At 46.3% G+C, this 17,551-nt stretch overlaps 1 protein-coding gene across 1 annotated transcript in view; it reads left to right on the top strand.

Annotated features, from left to right (window-relative positions):
• The first annotated feature begins 3,371 nt into the window (after positions 1-3,371).
• AKAP13 (A-kinase anchoring protein 13) overlaps positions 3,372-17,551 on the top strand; it is a 227,727-nt gene continuing 213,547 nt past the window's right edge. The window contains exon 1 of the mRNA XM_069798474.1: positions 3,372-3,564. The gene's annotated coding sequence lies outside the window, so the exon portion shown is untranslated. The remainder of the gene's footprint in view (positions 3,565-17,551) is intronic.

The following is a 17,551-nucleotide window of genomic DNA, read 5'->3' as shown; positions in this document are numbered from 1 at the left end:
ACCGAGATATATCATTCACGGGAATGGGGAAACTTCTGAAGGCTGCTCTCAGCGACAGTCCATAATTTTGCAGCAAAGATTGCACTGCTCACAGGACTCTAGAGATGATATTGGTGAAGTTTGAAGAAGGAAGAAGATACTAAAATCTCTGCAGGTGTAGCTGCTGTTATCTCAACTACCAGGCACTGTCTTCAAACAAACAGGAACACAAAGAAAATGCCGTGCGCTATTGTCAGCCACATTAATGCTCGGTGCTGGAGTTTTGTAGCTGCTTAAACATGATGAAAATGAATCTTTAATAGTTGCTGCTTCCATCATTACATTGCACTCTGTTTTCTATTCAGTTGCAAGGACAGCTAATTTCCAGCAAATGGGAACAATGCGCTCATATTGCTAATTCATGCCACTACACACAAATGTTCAGATTATGTTGTGCAGATCCAAATTCCAGTCTGATTCATGAGCTCAACTCGCACTTAAATCCGGTTCCCCAGCAAGAAGTAGGGAGCCCTGCAGCAAAGCTTGTGACAAATTAGAACCTGAAAGAGGCAAGTAAAGAACATCTGATCTGTTTTTTTTTTTTTTTTTTTGTAGTGTTTGAAAAGCAGACCTGGACGTATGGCAAGTGGTGAAACCCAGGGGAAACAGTGTCAGAGACGATTTGAAGGCAAATGATTTGTCAGGAGGCTGGCATCCACAAAGCTGCTGCGCAAATTTCGCTTCATCTACTGCCTCTGTTTTGGTTTGTGGTTATATGTGGATGCAGATGGGATATTTTGAGATAGAGAATTTGGGGATGGATAACAATTTAAAGACAAAACTAGAGCACAGACTACGTCTTGGGGAAGGGAGAGGTAAAAAGATGTATTAAGTGCTGCTGAGAGCAGGGTCTGGGCATCTGAAGTGGCTCATACAGCCTTTTCGTGGCAGATGCTCACCGGTCTCTGGTCCTAGGGCACCATGAGCTCTCCCACAGGCAAGGGGGTCCTGGGCTCAGATCCAAACTGAGCGTCTGTCCGACCCCCTGGTAGTCTTGGGAGATGTTTACCCATCTCGCAGCCCTGCCTACCTTTGCTAATTCACCTCCTAAGTCACCACCAGCGCCTGGCACTCTGGGGATACGCAGGCAGCTGGAGAAGCCCACTCTGGCGAGGACTATTACTGATAGGAAAAATTACACCTCCTCTGCCTGTGTTTTGATTCACCCTCCTTGACTGAAAGGGCCAGAACACCTGTGATGAAAGGGGCTCATCCGTTGATCCTCCCGCTTTGGTGCTAAGCTGCTGCGTCATCTTTCCTCAATATTTTCCATGCTAATTTCCTTGCCTCCTAGTTTAGAATATTATGACTATGGTAAACGCTCCTTGCTGGCAGATTACCTTTGCACGCTTGCGCTGAGAAGACTCCCCCAAAGCATTTCCAAACTATTTGCGAGAGCAGCACGTGTGAGCCCATGTGCATGGGCAAGTACGCAGCCGGTACAGACTCAGTTTGAGCCCTCTCTTTGGGGCTTCTGATTCCCATAGCGCGTCTGGGGGGCCTCTACAGCAAGGCCAGGGCTGTGTCAGCTCCAGGTGAGGCAGCAGAAGACAGAGGTTGACTTGCCAGGCTGGAGTTGACAAGCAGAGATGTAATGTTCCCTTGACGGACAACCAAGAGAGTAGAGCTAAAGATCTCGGTGTGTGTGTTATGGAAAATTTTAGGCATCTGTTATGTGTTACCATGCTACCTAGCTCACGATTGCCTCAGATGTGATGAGGTAGGTTGGGCTGGGCTGGGTTAGTCATTGTTTGGTTGGAGACTTGTAGGTGACAGAGTTTCTGCAAGAGGTGGCTTTTCACTAGATGGTGCTCTTTCCTGAGCCATCACTGTGCCTGACCCCTCTTCTCGAATCTGGGAACTTCCAAGTGGTCTGCCTTACATGCCCTTCTTATGGGGGTGGGAGGAAGGCAAATGAAAATGTATTTCCAGCGTCTCTGCTCTCATGTGCCTTACCCTATCGGAGCCACATAAGAAAAACTATTGCTTCACATCCTGGTGGAAAAGGCTGTACGATGCTGGTACGTTCCAGCCTCCAAAATGACCACATTGCACAAGTGTTGAAACCACTTTTATTATTTCAGTTGATTTAAACTGAATCAACAGTGCGTATGTTGGAAGACAATGCCAAGTTCACACACAGGGATTTCAGCAGAAAATCTGCACCGCACACAGTATTGTTATTTCTTTTCTACCTAGAGAGAACACGATGTATGGGAATTACCTGCAGCCTTTGCCCCGTGCTCTGGCCAGCAGCAAGGTCTCCTTGGAAAGTACTGTAAAGTGTTTTGGGGGTCGGTTGTTGTGAGGTGAGGCTGCCCAGCTCTCGTGAGGCAGGACACGCATGTTAATCTCAGTGTTGTTACTTTCTTGGTGGACATGATCAGCCGGCCGCTGCCAGGGCTAGCGGGATATACGTGTGTGCAGTAGGTTAAGCCGAGCGGAAACGTTGGGCCACCGCATGTACACATTTCCAAAGAGCTTCCAACAAAGATGGTGACTGAAGGCAAGTCACCACCACGAAAGATCATGCATCTTCGTTCCCAGGGACCTCCTCAAGCCCAGCCACACACGGACCACAGGCCACATGAACTCGTTTGCTAATGGTGGGTTGCCATTTCCACCGTTTTTCTGGGGCATGGTGTGGGAACGGCACGGGAGATGTTCCTTGCTCAAACGCACACACCTTCCATAACCGTAGAAGAACCGGGGAAAGATGGTGAGGAGCAGGAGGAGGCCGTGGGCTGGCTTGGTGGGGCTCAAGCTGAGCTGCTAAACTGTGATCGGTACAGACGTGCAGCAGATCACGTTCCGGGCCGGACGGTTTGCGCTCTCAGCACTAGAAGAGGCTGTATAACTGCTGGAGGCAGAAACGCTAGAAAGGCAGCCCCAAGCGAACAGGCCCTCGAAGCTGAAGTTTAGCGCGTGGGAAGGAAACGTCCCCCTCGAACAAAAAAAACCCCGCAGCACAAAAAGTCGCCTGCGTCCTTTCACCCCAGCAGCACACCGTTAGGCTCAAGCAGGCGCATCTCGCCCGGCAGCTGAGCCGAGCGGCGAAGGGCAAACGGGCCGGAGCGGCGGCCAGGTGACAGGCTGGCAGGTGAGGAGCCCGCGCTCGCCCGCGCCGGGGCGCTCGCCCGCGCCGGGGCTCCCGGCCTTCTTCTCCCGGCCGGCCCGCGCCCTCGCCGGGAGCCGCGCAGCGGGACCCCGCCGCCGCCCGCGCTCTCGGCGGTGCCACCCTCCGCCCTGCGACTCCCCCTCCCCGGGGGCGGCCCCGCTCCGCGCGGCTCGGCGGCGGCGGCGGCGCATGCGGGCTGGCGGCGCGGCGCGGGGGCGGGCACGGCGGCGGCGGCGCTGCTCAGGTTGCAAGCCCGCAGCCCCCGGCCCTCCTTCCTGCCCGCCTCCCCGGGCGGAGAGCACCCGGCCCGGCCGCCTCTTTCCCCCCCTCCCCGTCCCCTTCCCTCTCCCTTCCCTTCCCTCCCGGCCCCGCTGCCAGGGGCGAAGCCGCCCGCCGGGCCCCCCGCGGTGAGTCTGCCCCGCCGGAGTTGGGCGAAGGGGTGGGGGGGGGAAAGTTTGGGGAGGCCCCTGGAGGGGGCGGAGGGGGGGTCGCTCCCTGGGGGGGGGGGGCTGCGGGCGCCCCCCGCCCCTTCCCGCGTCCTCGCGCGCTTCCCCCGCCCTTCCTCCTCCTCTTCCTCAGGGTTTTTTATCTGCGCGCAACTTCGCGGGGAGCCGCTCCGGGCGGCCCCTCTCCTTCGCGCGTCTTCACCCCCTTTCATTTCGTGACTATTATTTGGGTTTTTTCGTTGATTTTACGCGTTTTCTCGCGCGGCTGCTCCCCGCCGCTATTGTCTGCGGGGCCGGGGCCGGGGCCGGGGCCGTGGCCGTGGCCGGGCGCGGTCCCCCCGCTGCCGGCGCGGGGGTGGCGGCCCCGCTCCCCGGGGGGTGGCGGGCGCGGAGCGTGCCCCGAGTGTGCGCCCGGTCACACGGACACCCCCCGGCCAGCCCGGGCCCCGGCCTCCCTCCGCTTCCGCGCTGTTGCGGTTATTGATGTCCTGATCTGAAAAAAAAAGCACCCGACACAACCACCCCAAACCTCCAGCCTCGCTGACGCAACTCTGTATCTCGGTTTATTGCGAAGAAAGTAATCTGGGCTTTACATCGGAGTCTCCGAAGCAACAGGCCGGTGTTGGGTTTTCTCACCTTTGGGGCCGAGTGGGTCTTCGAAGTTACCCAGAGGGTCGTTGCCGTGGGGCCTGTTTTATGCATTCACTCTGTTGCTTGAAAAAAATTTTTTTTTTCCCCCCTTCTCGAGCGGAGACACTCTTCTTTTGAAGCAAATGCAGGAGTTTCTTCTGGACGAGGATTGTGAAAGGGTAGTTGTTTCTTAACCTGTAAATTGTCGGGGTTTATTAATCCACCTTCTGTGACTGTGTTATCCCTGCAAGTCATGTAAAGGAGTTGGGATTAGTAGAGATCAATTTTGCTGACCTCTGGAATTGGTTCTGCTCCAGTGTCCTGTACGGGGCTTCATGGTAGCTGGAGCTCAGAAGTGAGAAAAAGTGATTTTCAAGAGTGTTTGTTTTTGGTTTTTTTTTTTTGTTTTGTTTTTTTTTAAGAGTGTACTGTAGCAATTCTGTCGTGTATGACCAGATACGGACTCGATAAATGGATTAGAAATGCTGTACTTCTGTGGGACAGTTGGTCGCTGTGGTGTTCTCTGTAATCTTGGCCAGCCGTAAAACTTTAGGTACTCATGGAGATATGCGATGCAGTAGAAATATGTAAAGCACGTAGCTTCAGAGCTGAGTTTAGACAGTTGGTCTGAGATCCATGAATGTCTTGTGTGCTGGGAGTTTTGGCTAATGTAATCTAATCAGTTTTAAAGGGCCAAGCTACATTATTTCCGTTTGTGGTAACTCTCTTCAGCTTAAAATCAGTCCCTTGCCAGGTGTGTGTTTCATGTTTTGCACGCCCTTGCCGTGCTATTGTGGAATTGCAAAGGTGAACCAAGTTCCACATAGTTCCTTAAAGGTAAGGTACTAATGATTCATTTACTACTGTGTTAGAGGAGGTGTATTTTTATACATAGATACTTTAGTAGTGGGAGTAGATTGATGTTAACCTCATAACATCCGTGCCTGTGAATAGAAGCTGCTGTCTGTACTAGAGGAGCGTTTGCTCAGAAGGCGCTTGCTGTGCTTTGGGCCGCTCTGGTCCAGGCTGTCACCCTCCATGGTGACAATATCTTGCTTGGACAGTTGGGGTTGTGTGGGGTTTTTTTGTTGGTTTTTTTTGTTTTTTTTTTTTTTTTTTTTAACAAGCCTGATAGCAGGGTAAGGGTGCGTTAGGCAAGGCGTTAGGCAAGGTGAGGATCATCTGGGCATGTGTTGTCCCTTGGCATGAGTTCAAGCGTGTACCGATCTTTCGTGTTCATGGGTAGAGCCCAGTACGTCTCCTGTCTGTCCTTCCAGCGCTGCCCGGTGCTGGGCAGACAGGCTAGCCCGGGGCTGTTGCTAGAAGGGCATGGATGTTGAGTTCTGCAAGGCAGACAGGTTTTGTAGGTAGCCTGAATGACGAGTCTCCCGCAGGTAGCGTGGATGTGCTGTGTTGCGTGACGGCGTTCCAGCCTGCATCTCCTGCCCGGCTCCGGCGGTCAAGGGATGGCTGGCATAGCCCAAGAGGTGAGGACATGGCGTGTTCGAAGTAGCAGAGTCCGTCCGGGGACTGCAGCCAGAGAGAAAGGCAGGAGCTTGATGTTCCTGATTTACAGCTTCACAACATCAAAGGAGGAAAATGCAGTTAAGAAGTCAAAGCTTCTCATAGAAACAGAGCTCTGCCAGGTACTGTCCGATGGGGGATGTTTTTAAACACAGCCTATATAGGGAAGCTCTGAGACTCAGGCTTATGAAGAACTCGCTACTAATCTCAGCAGGATATACTCCTGAGTAAGCTATGTTCTGGTCCAGGGTACACTCCTGTGCTAAGAGGAGGATTAAGTACCATTAAAAGAATTTGGTTATTCTTTCCAAAGTATGAATTAAGGCAGTGGTCAATAAATTATACTAGAGGAAAAAACCATTCGTAGGTTTATTGCTGGTATGCATACACTCCTGTGTTACAAAGGTAGCGGGTGCTTTCATGTAATTTTCTGCTGGCATAATAAGTTTTAATAGATAGCTACCTAACAAAAAAATCATTAGTAGATGTTGTCATGCCTGCTGTACCTATTTCTTTTCCACTTTGTTTCCAGGATGCCAACATACTGGTTTTCTCTGCCTGGTATTTGGTGGTGATCCACGTGCCTATAAAACAGTCCTTGAAGCAGCTTGGAAGCTTTTCTACTTATTACTGTAGCTGGTTATCTCTGCAATCTACTTGAGTGCTATTAAATGTTATTTCTATAGGGGTTTCCCACATGGGTGATAAATAACCTGAAGTAAACTGAACCACATAGCTGATTAGTATGGAGGAACTATTTGGTTTTGCTCTACCGGTGGAAGGCAGTGCTAAGAAGTTAAAAACTTGAGCGAAAGGCTAGATAGTCCAGGAGGCCAGAAGGGCACAATATGCCCTCCCCCAGTGACCGTGGCCCCGTGTTTTACCAGCCTCCTGGACAGGGAGTTGGCAGTTGGTGTGGTTTCCAGCCGGAGGATAACGTAAGCAGCATCCCATTTGCAGGCACACAAAAGGCTGGATGGGGAAAGCTGGGGTGGGAAGCACCTTGCAGCCTGCAGCTTGTGATTACTGGGTGCTGCTCGGTGCCAAGTGCTCATGTGTTTGCTTGCTTGCATTGATCAGCTGTAGGATAGATAAAGGTAATGAGTGACTTTCTGAAGCAGCTGATAGCTTTGGGTGTAGATACAGTTCTGCTTTGCTGCTCTGGGGTTTGCCAGGGGGGATATAATCCAGCTGGGAGCCTGGTTCAGGGCTGGCGTGTACCACCTGAACAGTCATTTCCAGGAAGCACTGCACTTTTTCTAATTCAAAACTTGTTGTTAGGGTGTTAGATGCAATGAGATTTTTATGAATACCTTAGTCATGCTTCACTTTTTTTCCCCTCTAAACCAGCTGTCAACAATCTTGCTGTGGGGAGGGAATGGGCCACTCCTTGTACTTACTGAACAGTCAAACACTTCAGTCCTGGTGTTGCAGCCTGGCATTGCATTTCTTAGTTACTTTTGGAAACAAAGCTGTGGATGTGGCATAATGTTGTCTTTTTATTTATTTATTTAAACCTGCGTTTCTGCCTTGCAAATGACCTTTATGTGGATCTAGAAGGGAAAGCACATCACTGGGAGTTAGCTGGTTAGTTACTTTGGTTAGTGATAAGAAAACATGATGGCAGTGCTCCAGGGAAAGCAGCTATGCTGGGAACTTGTTGCTGCAGTCAAGCTATACAGATCTTTTTCAAAAAGATATGTCTCTATATATTTATGGCCCTTTGTCACGGAAACAGGGCGACTCCTCTGTTGATGTCTACGTGACAAATACGATGTGACGCCACAAATCCTGTAAACAGTTTAATGCCCTTCCAGAGACTGCTGGTGGAAGCATGCAATAGGTAAAACTTTTTCAGTGTTATCCTAAACTCGGAACTGTAATTTTGTGATCTCTTTTGTGTGGTGGTGTAGGCATAAGCAGCCTCTTCCAGTTCCCCAGTTGGACCATGCTGGGATTTGTGGGTCCGTTCAGCGAGTCAGACTGGGAAATGGATTCCAGTTAAGAATACTTTTTTTTTCCTTTTTTTTTTTCCCCTGTACACTTCATACCTTGGATCAGTTCAGCAAAAAAGTTCATTCTTTACCTGCATCAGTTCCCTGACTCATGTCCCTTTGCGGTCTCACGAGCAGCTGCTGTGGCAAAGGCTCCGGTGCTTCCACCAGGAGAAATGCTCCTGGAACTACACCCTTGGAAGTGCTTTTCCGATTGCAAAGACGACATTTGACTGTGGTGCCCATCCCTGTTTTATAGCATGTGAAGACGACAAGGGAGATAGATGTGTTTCTAAGATAAGCAAGTGCGTTAGAAGTCAAAGTGTTTCCTTTTTAAGTTCCCTAAGACTGCAGTTATTTCTTCTGGAGTGAAGACATATCTTCTCTGCAAAAATAAGCACTGCCATTTTTATAATTTTTAAAAATTTTCTTTATAACCATTTTAGGTACGCTTCTCAGTTGTTGAGGAACAGGGTAAGAAAGTACAGTAATCACAAATATTTTTAGGTAGTTGACAGTCCTTAAAAGTATACAGTATGATATCTTGCGAAAAGTAAGCTTTAATTCTGTTGTAGTTGTAATGGATCACATGTTGTGACATGGTCAGGCAGTCTAACAGGACTGTTTTATATATATTTAAAAAAAACCCTAAAAATCAGATGCTGAAGAGTTTATTGGGTGACTTTTATTATGAGTGAGAAAAAGCTAAATTCCTTTGCTGGTCTAGCGATGTAGTTCTCACAGTCCAAATGCTGAATTGTAACAAAGGTGCCTTGGGAACTTCTCAGATATTGTAAATTGGATTGGAGTGAACGTAAGGAAAAAATACCCCTCAAACTACTGTCAGCACCTCCTACAGCACTTGTGTTGAGGGCTTGAAATACGGTGTGTTCCATGTTTTGTGTGCGAGGTTGGGTTTGGCGCCTCTGGGCAGCCTCCTGCAGGGTTTCTTGCTGCTGTGAGGGCTGATTGCTGGTGGCGTGGACCTTATGGGCTTCCACAGTTCATAGAGGACCTTGATTTTTGGCCTTGGCTGCAGCGTCCAGAATGGTGCTTTTTCACAGGTTGACTTGTAATTCTGTAGCAGGGGTTCATTTGACAAAGTTAATCCTTCTTGACCACTTGTATTTTCTTTGCATCTCTTTCCCCTTCATAAGGACTAGGAATTCGTTTTTACATTTCTTTAGAATGATCCAATCTCTTAATTCAAAAATTTTTTTTCAGTGATTCCATAAGTTGTTCATAATAAATTATTTTCCCATCTGGCTGCTCTCTTGTCTTTCCAAAACTGGTGATAATTTTTTAATCAGTAGATGTGGCAAGTGAACTGTCACAGTTTTCTTGTATGTTTGATCCATGCATGGGGTTGCTGTTTGGTTTCCTTGGAAATCGTGGGATGGCACCTGATCGCTTGTATCAGTGAGTTGGATTCTGCATAGTTGCACTTCTGAGATACTATTAAACTGTATGAGCGCAGGTAGTTACAACTGATCCATTGCATCTTAGTCTCAAGCACTTGTGAAATTTTATGATAGACTATGCAAAATGTTTAGCATTTGCCAGAGTAGGTTTTGACTGCTTCTGGTCTCTGTTGGTGTATTTTTTTGACTTCATTCAGGTGGCTAGTCTACCTTTCACAAAAATCATTACCCTTCGGTCTTTCTGCTGAACTGTTTTTAACTTAACATTACATTTGCAAAATACATGGTGAGAGATCTACCCAAATTGTTGTTTAATGTAAGATGTTATTTACAGTGCGACAGCACTGCTGAGATTAGCCTGATCCAGTGTAGAAGGAAGGATTTAAGGATTTTCTTCTGTAGCAGCTACTTCAGGTTTTATTTCCGAGTGGGAAGGAAAATAAGTGATGAATTACTTATTTAAATACGAGGCTGAATGTTGGTGAGACTTACTCTCCATGAGCATGATTTAAGGTGGTCTTCTTAAAGCAGAAGGGTGTATGTCATTTGATGATGTTCAAAACTTTGTTGAGAGAAACTACGCGATGTGTCATGTTTGAATCCCCTGTGGTTTTTATCACCCATGACTAATGCAAATTGGAGCAGTAAGCTATGTTAAAATCTGTGACGTATTCTGTAGCTTCATCTAAATTGTATCTGATGTTTCTGGCAAAGTTACTTGGGAAAGTAAATCTCTTTCCCAATGTGTCTCTGCCCCCAGTGGTGTAACTGCTCAGTAAGTCTGAATGCTGCAGTTAATAAAACCATTACAAAGAAGGATTTTGGCATGGAGCAGCTGTTCTAAACCGGACTGTCTTCAGACTCAAACTACTGACTCACCCTTTCTTTTTCCATGGATTAACACACCTGGCATGTGTCACGCACGGATGCTGGCCCACTCGTCATGTTCTTGCAGGTATCCCTGTTTTCAGTGTAGGGAAGACCGAAGCGGGGGATGTGTGTGAATCTGCACAGCGACCTCCTGCAGAAGATTAAAAACCTCCTAATGGAAGTTGATGCCGAGAATGGGTTTGTCCAAAGACTCCTTTCACCATGTCCCTGATCCTGGGCTGCAGGAGGGATGCTGCTCTGCTCCTGCTGCATTTTAGGGGAGCACGGAGCTGCTGCTTGTGTGAGGTCCTTCCCTTCAGTGTGACCGTACAAAAAGCTGTGCTGGGTCAGGCCGTGGTCTCTCCGGCCTCATTTCCTTCCCTACAACGTTGGTTGTGGGTCCTCGGGGACGTGCAAGAGCAAGGCAAATGGTCCACACTGGTGTCCGTGGGCATGGTGGGGTTCAATACCAGGATGTGTGGCACTTTCGGCTTCCCGGCACGTGCGGTGCTCAATACCCGGCTGAATCTTGGAAGCTGCTGTCAATAGGAAGAGAGGGAAAATAGGGGATGCTGAGGCGTGAGATTGCTGAAGCGAATGAGAGTCTTGGTCGCTTTATACACTGGTTTCCCTCCTGAGTTTCCTCTGGGATGCTGAAGCCTTCGGTCCCATAATAGTGGTGGGACAATGAATGCTCGGATGGAGGAAGCAGGTGTTAAAGGAAGGGGGGGAAGTGATTTATTTTTTGGGGGGGAAGGGGAGACAGGATGGCCGGATTTGACCCGTATACAAAGCAAGTTCTTCTGGCACATGAGCTTGTGCATAGCACAGCACACTTGCTAATTGCCAAACCCACAAGTAAGATGGCAGCAGAATTGCGACTTGCCCTTTTTTTTTTTTTTTTGAGTTAATATCATGTAATGAGTCAGCTGAGGAGTGAGGCTTACGTGAGGTACCTCTGATGTTACATGATGAATTTTGTTGTTCTTTTGTTCCCTGCTACCATAAACCTTTCACTGTGGTAACAAGGCTGCAGTACTGACGGCACTGGACATCTTAAAGTCTGCACTTCGTGCTTGGGGAGCGCTGGTTTTTAATTGTTTTAAAACCAAACTGGAGATGAACGAGTTTACTTGTGACCTAGAGTAAAACAGTTTCCGTAGTCTGATCTGAAGGTCTGAGTTGGTGCAGAGGATGATTCTGGAAACTGAAGTAAAACACGCTAGTTCACGTGCTATGGAGCAGATGTGTTTGCATCCATAGCCAAAAGACTTCCCATCCTGGGAGTAATGACAGCACTTAATTTCAGTGAGGTTTCCAGCCTGTGCAGGAGCTTCTCTTGAACATGGGAGTCAGTTTTTCCATTGCTGCGTGGTTTACAGCCTCTCCACCCATTTTTATGATGAGTGATCATCGTCTAAGAACACAGTGGAGCACAAGAGGTGGTGAGGAAACCTTTTGTTGCATTAAATGTAAATGTTTATAGTTTCTCTTCTCTTAGCAGCTGCAGAGAACGTAGATTGTCTCAGCTGAGTAGAGAAGTAAAGACTAAACCCCTTTTACATGTACTGTCGTAAAAGGAAGTTTTGTGTAATGAACATTCATTTCACAAGGTCCAGGTGACTCTTTACACTTTTTTGTGATGCAAGGCAAAGCGTTGCTGCAAATGTTACTGTTAACTGCAGGTTTTTCTATATTAAGTAGTGTGGTTGCCAACAGGAAAATAAATATATGTTGTCTTCAGGTCTGTCGTGAGAGGATGCTGGGGGTTATATTGGTACCTGCCATGTGGCTGTGTTTGTGTACTGGTGGCTCCACGGAGTTCTGCTGACTTGGGCACGGGAGCGTGAATCTGCTTGTGCAATGGAGGCTTGGGAGTCTCCAAAATCTGGAGCTACTTTTCCACTCCGGCCAGGGCTACTAATTTATTTTTGACTGAGTCTTTTGGTAGTGTAGCCTGAAGAAGGGTGTGTGTAGCATGGAGGCTGAGATTTGAGCACTTAACTAGGTTAAAAGTGCTTTTAACTAGGTTAAAAGTATGTTCTTGGGTGGGTTTCTTGCTTGTCTCCTTTGTAAGATGCTGGAGGGGAGTGGAGTGGTGGGAGCTGATTTCTTGGCAGCTGTTTCACAGTTAAAACGGCCTCGGTCCTTTTCATGAGCCATGTATTAAGCTAGAAAAAGAACTAGCTTATTGCTTGAAGAGCTTACAAGCTAAAACTGTGGATAATAAATATGCTTGCGTGGATGTTAAGAGGATTAATTGTTTGTGAAGTGCATTGAAAGTGGGAAAATTAAAGAAGTACTTAAGTGGTAACTGGCTGCATGTCATGTATGTCTCATTAATTTGTTTCTCCCTCCTTCCAGTCAGATTACAAGCAGCATCTATTGATCTGTAAACAGTCACCTGAGTCCCATGTTTTCCTGTATTTTGGGAATTTAAATTTACTTATGGGCAGTACCTTTAAGGTGGTAAAATGTTGTCTCTTCAGATGTCATATCTGAAGAAGAGGTACCCTGCTAAATGTGATGTGCTTCCTTCTGCAGCTGGAATTGGCTCTGTTTAAACTGTGGGGTTTAGTGCTTAGACCTCCCTGGTTTTTCCTTTATCAGATTAGCCAGGATTTTGGCAGGACTTTGTGCTGCTTTTTCTTAGCCAATCGACTTGCATGTGAGTGTTCAGGAACTAACTTTCTTTATAATCTCAAAGTTCAGAAGTCACTGGGCTGTTTGAGACTAATAAGAGATCCTATCCCAGCAACAGCTTACAGTGGGCGTATAAAAGGAAAACATTTCAGTAAGTGGAGAGCAAGTTTTGAAATGAAAATTCAAAACTACTTAAGGAGGATGGAGGACTTGTAGCAAAGAAAGTGTTTGAAAATATATACATCTTCCTGAAACTACAAAACATGAGTGTGCTTTTTTTAGCCTTTCTTTACTGGATTGCTTGTGTGACCTGTCCCCTCTGCTATGTCAATTAATACTATAAGATAGCAGATAAGTGGCAATCATATAGTTCCTGTACAATTGCATTATATAAAAAGATTGAGCATTTGAGATACATAACAATGATAAAAGGTATCAAGGGAGTGTAAACTCAAAGTTTTTTGATACTCTGCTTAGAAGAGTCTTCATTTCCCGCCCCCCCCCCCCCCCCCGTCCAGCATCTAATTTATAAAATCTTTGCCAGTTTTTCCTAAAAACCTAGTCTGGTCAGTACTTCTGATATTAATTACAAAAGAATAATACAGTTTGCATAAATACCTGTGTGTATTTATGCCTTGGGCTTGTGATGTTTCAGTGCCAAGAGAAACTTCAGCCATTTTGGAGGAAGCATGCTTTAAGTCTTGTTAAATTTTGTCTTTGGGAATGCTACATCACTTGGTAGTTTGCATTGAAGGAGATAAATTGTTTTCTTTGTGGGGACTCTTTTGACTCTTGGATAAGCTGGATCTGAGCCACTGGATAACTTGAGGATGAAGAACAAGACTTGGTTTAGAGTTTCATGGAGGTCGGACTGAGGACCAGGGAGCTGTTGCAGCAGGGTTGTGTTAATGTGGCTGTGATGCTCAGCAGAGCGGTGTTTTGAACTCCTGCTCAAGAGATGTAAAACTCTGTCTAGTTGGGAAGTTGGGACCGTGTCACTTCTGGCCAGTTGGCAAAAAAAAAAAAATTCCCATGATGGAGAGGAGAGAAAGAGCTGTTGGGATGCTGCTAGATGAGAGCCTAGCAGCAATGGGGAATTTGGGAATACGCCCGAGCTGGGGAATGCTCTGAGGAGCTCTGGGAGTGTGCCTTCCAGCCAGGGAGAGTTGTGGGTTGGTGATGGCATGGACCACCGTGCATGTTGGGAACTAATTGTCACCTCTGCTTCTTGCTCAGCCTCAGCGTTACCAAGCCGTGCCTCATTCAAGACCAAACTTTTGGATATGTCCTGGGCAGTAAGCAGCGTACTGTGAAAATAAAGGAGTAATCCTGTTTGCTAACTTCTCCTTGAAGTTAGCAAACTTTCTTGGTGCAGGATGCTGAACCCCTGGTGCCATCATGTGCCACGTCCTGGGTGTAGTTGCCTTGGTCACTGTCCTTGCCTGCTAAGGAGCACAGGCAGGATCAGACTTTGAGTTTTGTTTACCTCTTTAAATTATCTCTGTCAACTCCACAGTGTCTGTTATTCAGAAAATAAATCTTGTCTGATACGTCCAACCCAGAAAAGTGCTTATATATCCAGCAGCCAGGAAATCGACTAAGTCCTGATCTGTTCTTAATTTCTTGTGTTTCCTGTGGTTTTATTGTTTGTGTTACCAGCCCTAATATTTACATACTTCTGAATGAGCTTTTCTTTTTTTGGAAGATACTGCTTTGTTCGTATGCCTTGCAGAACAGGTTCTTCCTTTTTTTTCTAAGAACCAAACAACTTACTTTCTCAAAGGAGTAGGAGAAAAAAAAAAAGGAAGATTATAGGAAACACCAAAGGGAGATATCTAAGAATAGAATTGTTTTTTGCTGATGATATGCTGAGACTCATTCTAAACTTGCATCTTCCTTCCAAATGTCCTTGGGCTCTTTGAGAGCTTTGTAAACTTCTTGCATATCAAATTATGTGCTTGTGGGTGATTTATCTGAATAGCAGATGCATTTACAGTTGGCATTTTAAATGCAAAGGTGCTTCTATGAAAATGCTTGTAAGAACAAAGTTGTACTTTCCACTAAAACCCCAAAGAGTTAGCAGGGCAAGTCAGTGGACTTTGCAATGTTAATGTTTAAAAGTAGTGCTGGTGAATGTTGTCCAGCTATGTCTCCCTGGAAGCTGATGTCATCTTTTTTTCTGCAAAGTAAGGAAGATTTCATGGTTATGTTCCTGCCTTTCTTCTGGGTGTGGGGGAGTGATGGAGCTGGTGTTCTTCTGGAGGTCTGTCACTTGGTACATCAGCTGGCCTTTTTTTTCCATGGATGTTTGGTTTCCTCTAATAATCCTTTAGGAACTAACTTCAAGTTGTCAATTTTTTTTAAAAACAATGTGGTCTCTAAAGAAGTTTTGATGACCCTTTATTTGCAGGTATTACTGTTCTATGTTGATTTTTCGACTGCTCTTCAAATAATACCTTTTAAGAAGTAAGACAGAACTTTAGGACTTTTTTTTTTTTCTTTTAAATCTGTTCTCCCTGCTATGAAATAAAACCTATTTGCACGTTGATGAATAGCGGCTAGGAAGCCTGTCTGGTTCTGCAATGGGATCCATAAATAGCATTAGTGTCTAGTTTACTTTGGGAAGGAATCTGTCCCGTTGTGGTGGTGGTGGGAGGGGAGCCTTGCACTCACTCGCAGTAAAGTTGCCTTGTCTGGGCAATGTTCACCAGCATGACACTTTAAAAGAAATATGATACAGCGTGTGTAGCTTAAGTATTTGAAGTACAGAACCCCTTTAAAAGCTCATTTAATAGAATGGGTTATATTGACTTTTTTTTCTCTATACTTCTGCTGTGGGCTCAGAAAAGACTCCATGGATCTTAAAGCTGGTGTGAAAAAATGCTTTTCCCATCACCCTTCCTACCTCTTGCCGCAGGGAGCACCTTGGGACAGGCGGAGTGCGTCGTCGCATGTGGTCTGTGTATAACGCTCCGTGTGTTCGGGTGGATGGGACAACGCTTGGAGTAGCTGTTCTAGTTGCCAGACTGGATCTGGCAGCTAATTCTCAAACCTGTTAGGCCTCAGGATTGAGGTTTGGATGAAAGCCTCTGAAACGCCCCCTCCCAACCATTTGTAAGGATATTTTCTGAGCCAAGAGCACCAGGTTTGGTTTCCGGAGCGTTTGGTTTGTGGCACAGTTGCTAAAGGAGCAGCTGTCCTCTGTGCTAGATTAAAAATAGGTTTATACTGGAAAACAGAAGGAGAAAGTTCAGGTGGTTCAGGGACCGCCCAGTTATTCATCCCTGATGCCCCCAAAGCAAGCATATGTGCACCTCTCTTGCAAAATGGCAGTAGCAGGTAATTAGCTCGAGGCTGTCCTGCACACAGACAAGGCTTGGGATGCCGGTCTCCTGTTTGGATGACAGTGAGCAAGATGAAACAAGGCAAAGTTTCAGAATTGGAATAAAAAAAGTTTTCATTTTTGCCCCCTTAACAAAGGCGGTGGTGAAATGCTCCTCCGCTGTGCTCTATTTTCCTTTTTTAAACTGCTTGTGGCATGGTTATTACTGGATGTTGTGAAATGCAAATAACGCCAAGGTAGCGAACTCGGCATTCCCGGCTCCTTGGCACTGTTTGTGAATGGAAACATCTGTCCATGTCCTCTCTGGTTCCATTCCCTTGCACAGCTGCCCGCTTTAAGCATGGCTCAGTGCGGGGCCATAAGTGCTGCTGAGTCCTGGAAACCCTCTTCTTAACTTTTGCGTGGGTACACCACACAAAATGGAGGAAAATCTAGAGGCTAAAAATGTGTAATTGATTCCCCCCCCCCCCTTTGTAAGGGTTTTAGTGCAAGTCATTAAAATATCTGGTGTTCTTGTGCCAGCCTTCGGCTGCAAGACCCGATGCAGGATAGACCTGATCTTGTGCTCTTGGCAGAGTCCAGCTTTTCTACTGGTCCGTCCATCTCGCTTGGATTTCACTCTCAAATCGCAACCCCTCACATGGCAAATGCATAACTATTCCCTGTGTCTCTATTCAGATTATACAAATAGGCTGTGGCAGGGTGTAAGCTTCACTTGAAAGGCCGTGTTCGTTTGCAGGCTTGGAGGTAGGTGATCAAGAGTTGAACTGCTGTTACATGAAGCCACCTCTTAAAGAGGAGTGGGAGCAAGGGGAATGACACACAACTGCGGCAGCAAGTGCAGAAAGGAGGGTAGGAAACCACCCTGATTATTCACTTGGTGTTTTTCTTGAGCTTGAGTAGGAGATCTCAGTAGCTTTCTACTAATTAGGCATTTAAAACAAACAGAAAAAACCCCCAAAACCCAACCCAAACAAAACCCCAAAACCTAAGAAACCGTGAAATAATGCAGGAAATACGTAATGAACATTTTACGATTGGGAGAGATAGTAACCTGAGCTTCAGAGCTTTACATTGGCTACAGGATGTAAATACTGCTTGTGCCGACATGGATGAGTGTTGTGTAGCAGCAGCATTGACAATTTTGACTTTAAAGCAGACTTCGTAAACTTTAGACAATGCTTTAAAATCTTTTTGATTTAAACTAGAGAAATTGTTATGAATTTTGTCACGTTAGTGGAACTTGAAAATGAGATGTCTTTACAAGGTGTTTTCTTTTTACTTTTCTGCTTGCAATTTTAATCATAAATTGGCAAAAATGGAGGGGAGAGGGAATGGGATGCTTTTGTTCCTTTAAAAATGGTAGAAATATCAGCCATTTTCCTGTCTTCTCCCTCCCCTTGTGTGTGTGGTGAAAGAGAAATGTCAGTTTTTAAACAGATCAAAAATCTTTCTAGTACATAGCATTGGTTTAAAGCGAGACTGTATAGCCAAGTTTTGATGGGTTAGAGACATATTAGGTG

Source organism: Haliaeetus albicilla, chromosome 12 (assembly GCF_947461875.1).
Source record: "Haliaeetus albicilla chromosome 12, bHalAlb1.1, whole genome shotgun sequence".
In the NCBI taxonomy this organism is placed as follows: Eukaryota; Metazoa; Chordata; class Aves; order Accipitriformes; family Accipitridae; genus Haliaeetus; species Haliaeetus albicilla.
Note: the sequence above shows the minus strand (reverse complement) of the source record. Positions and strands in the feature narration are given on the sequence as shown.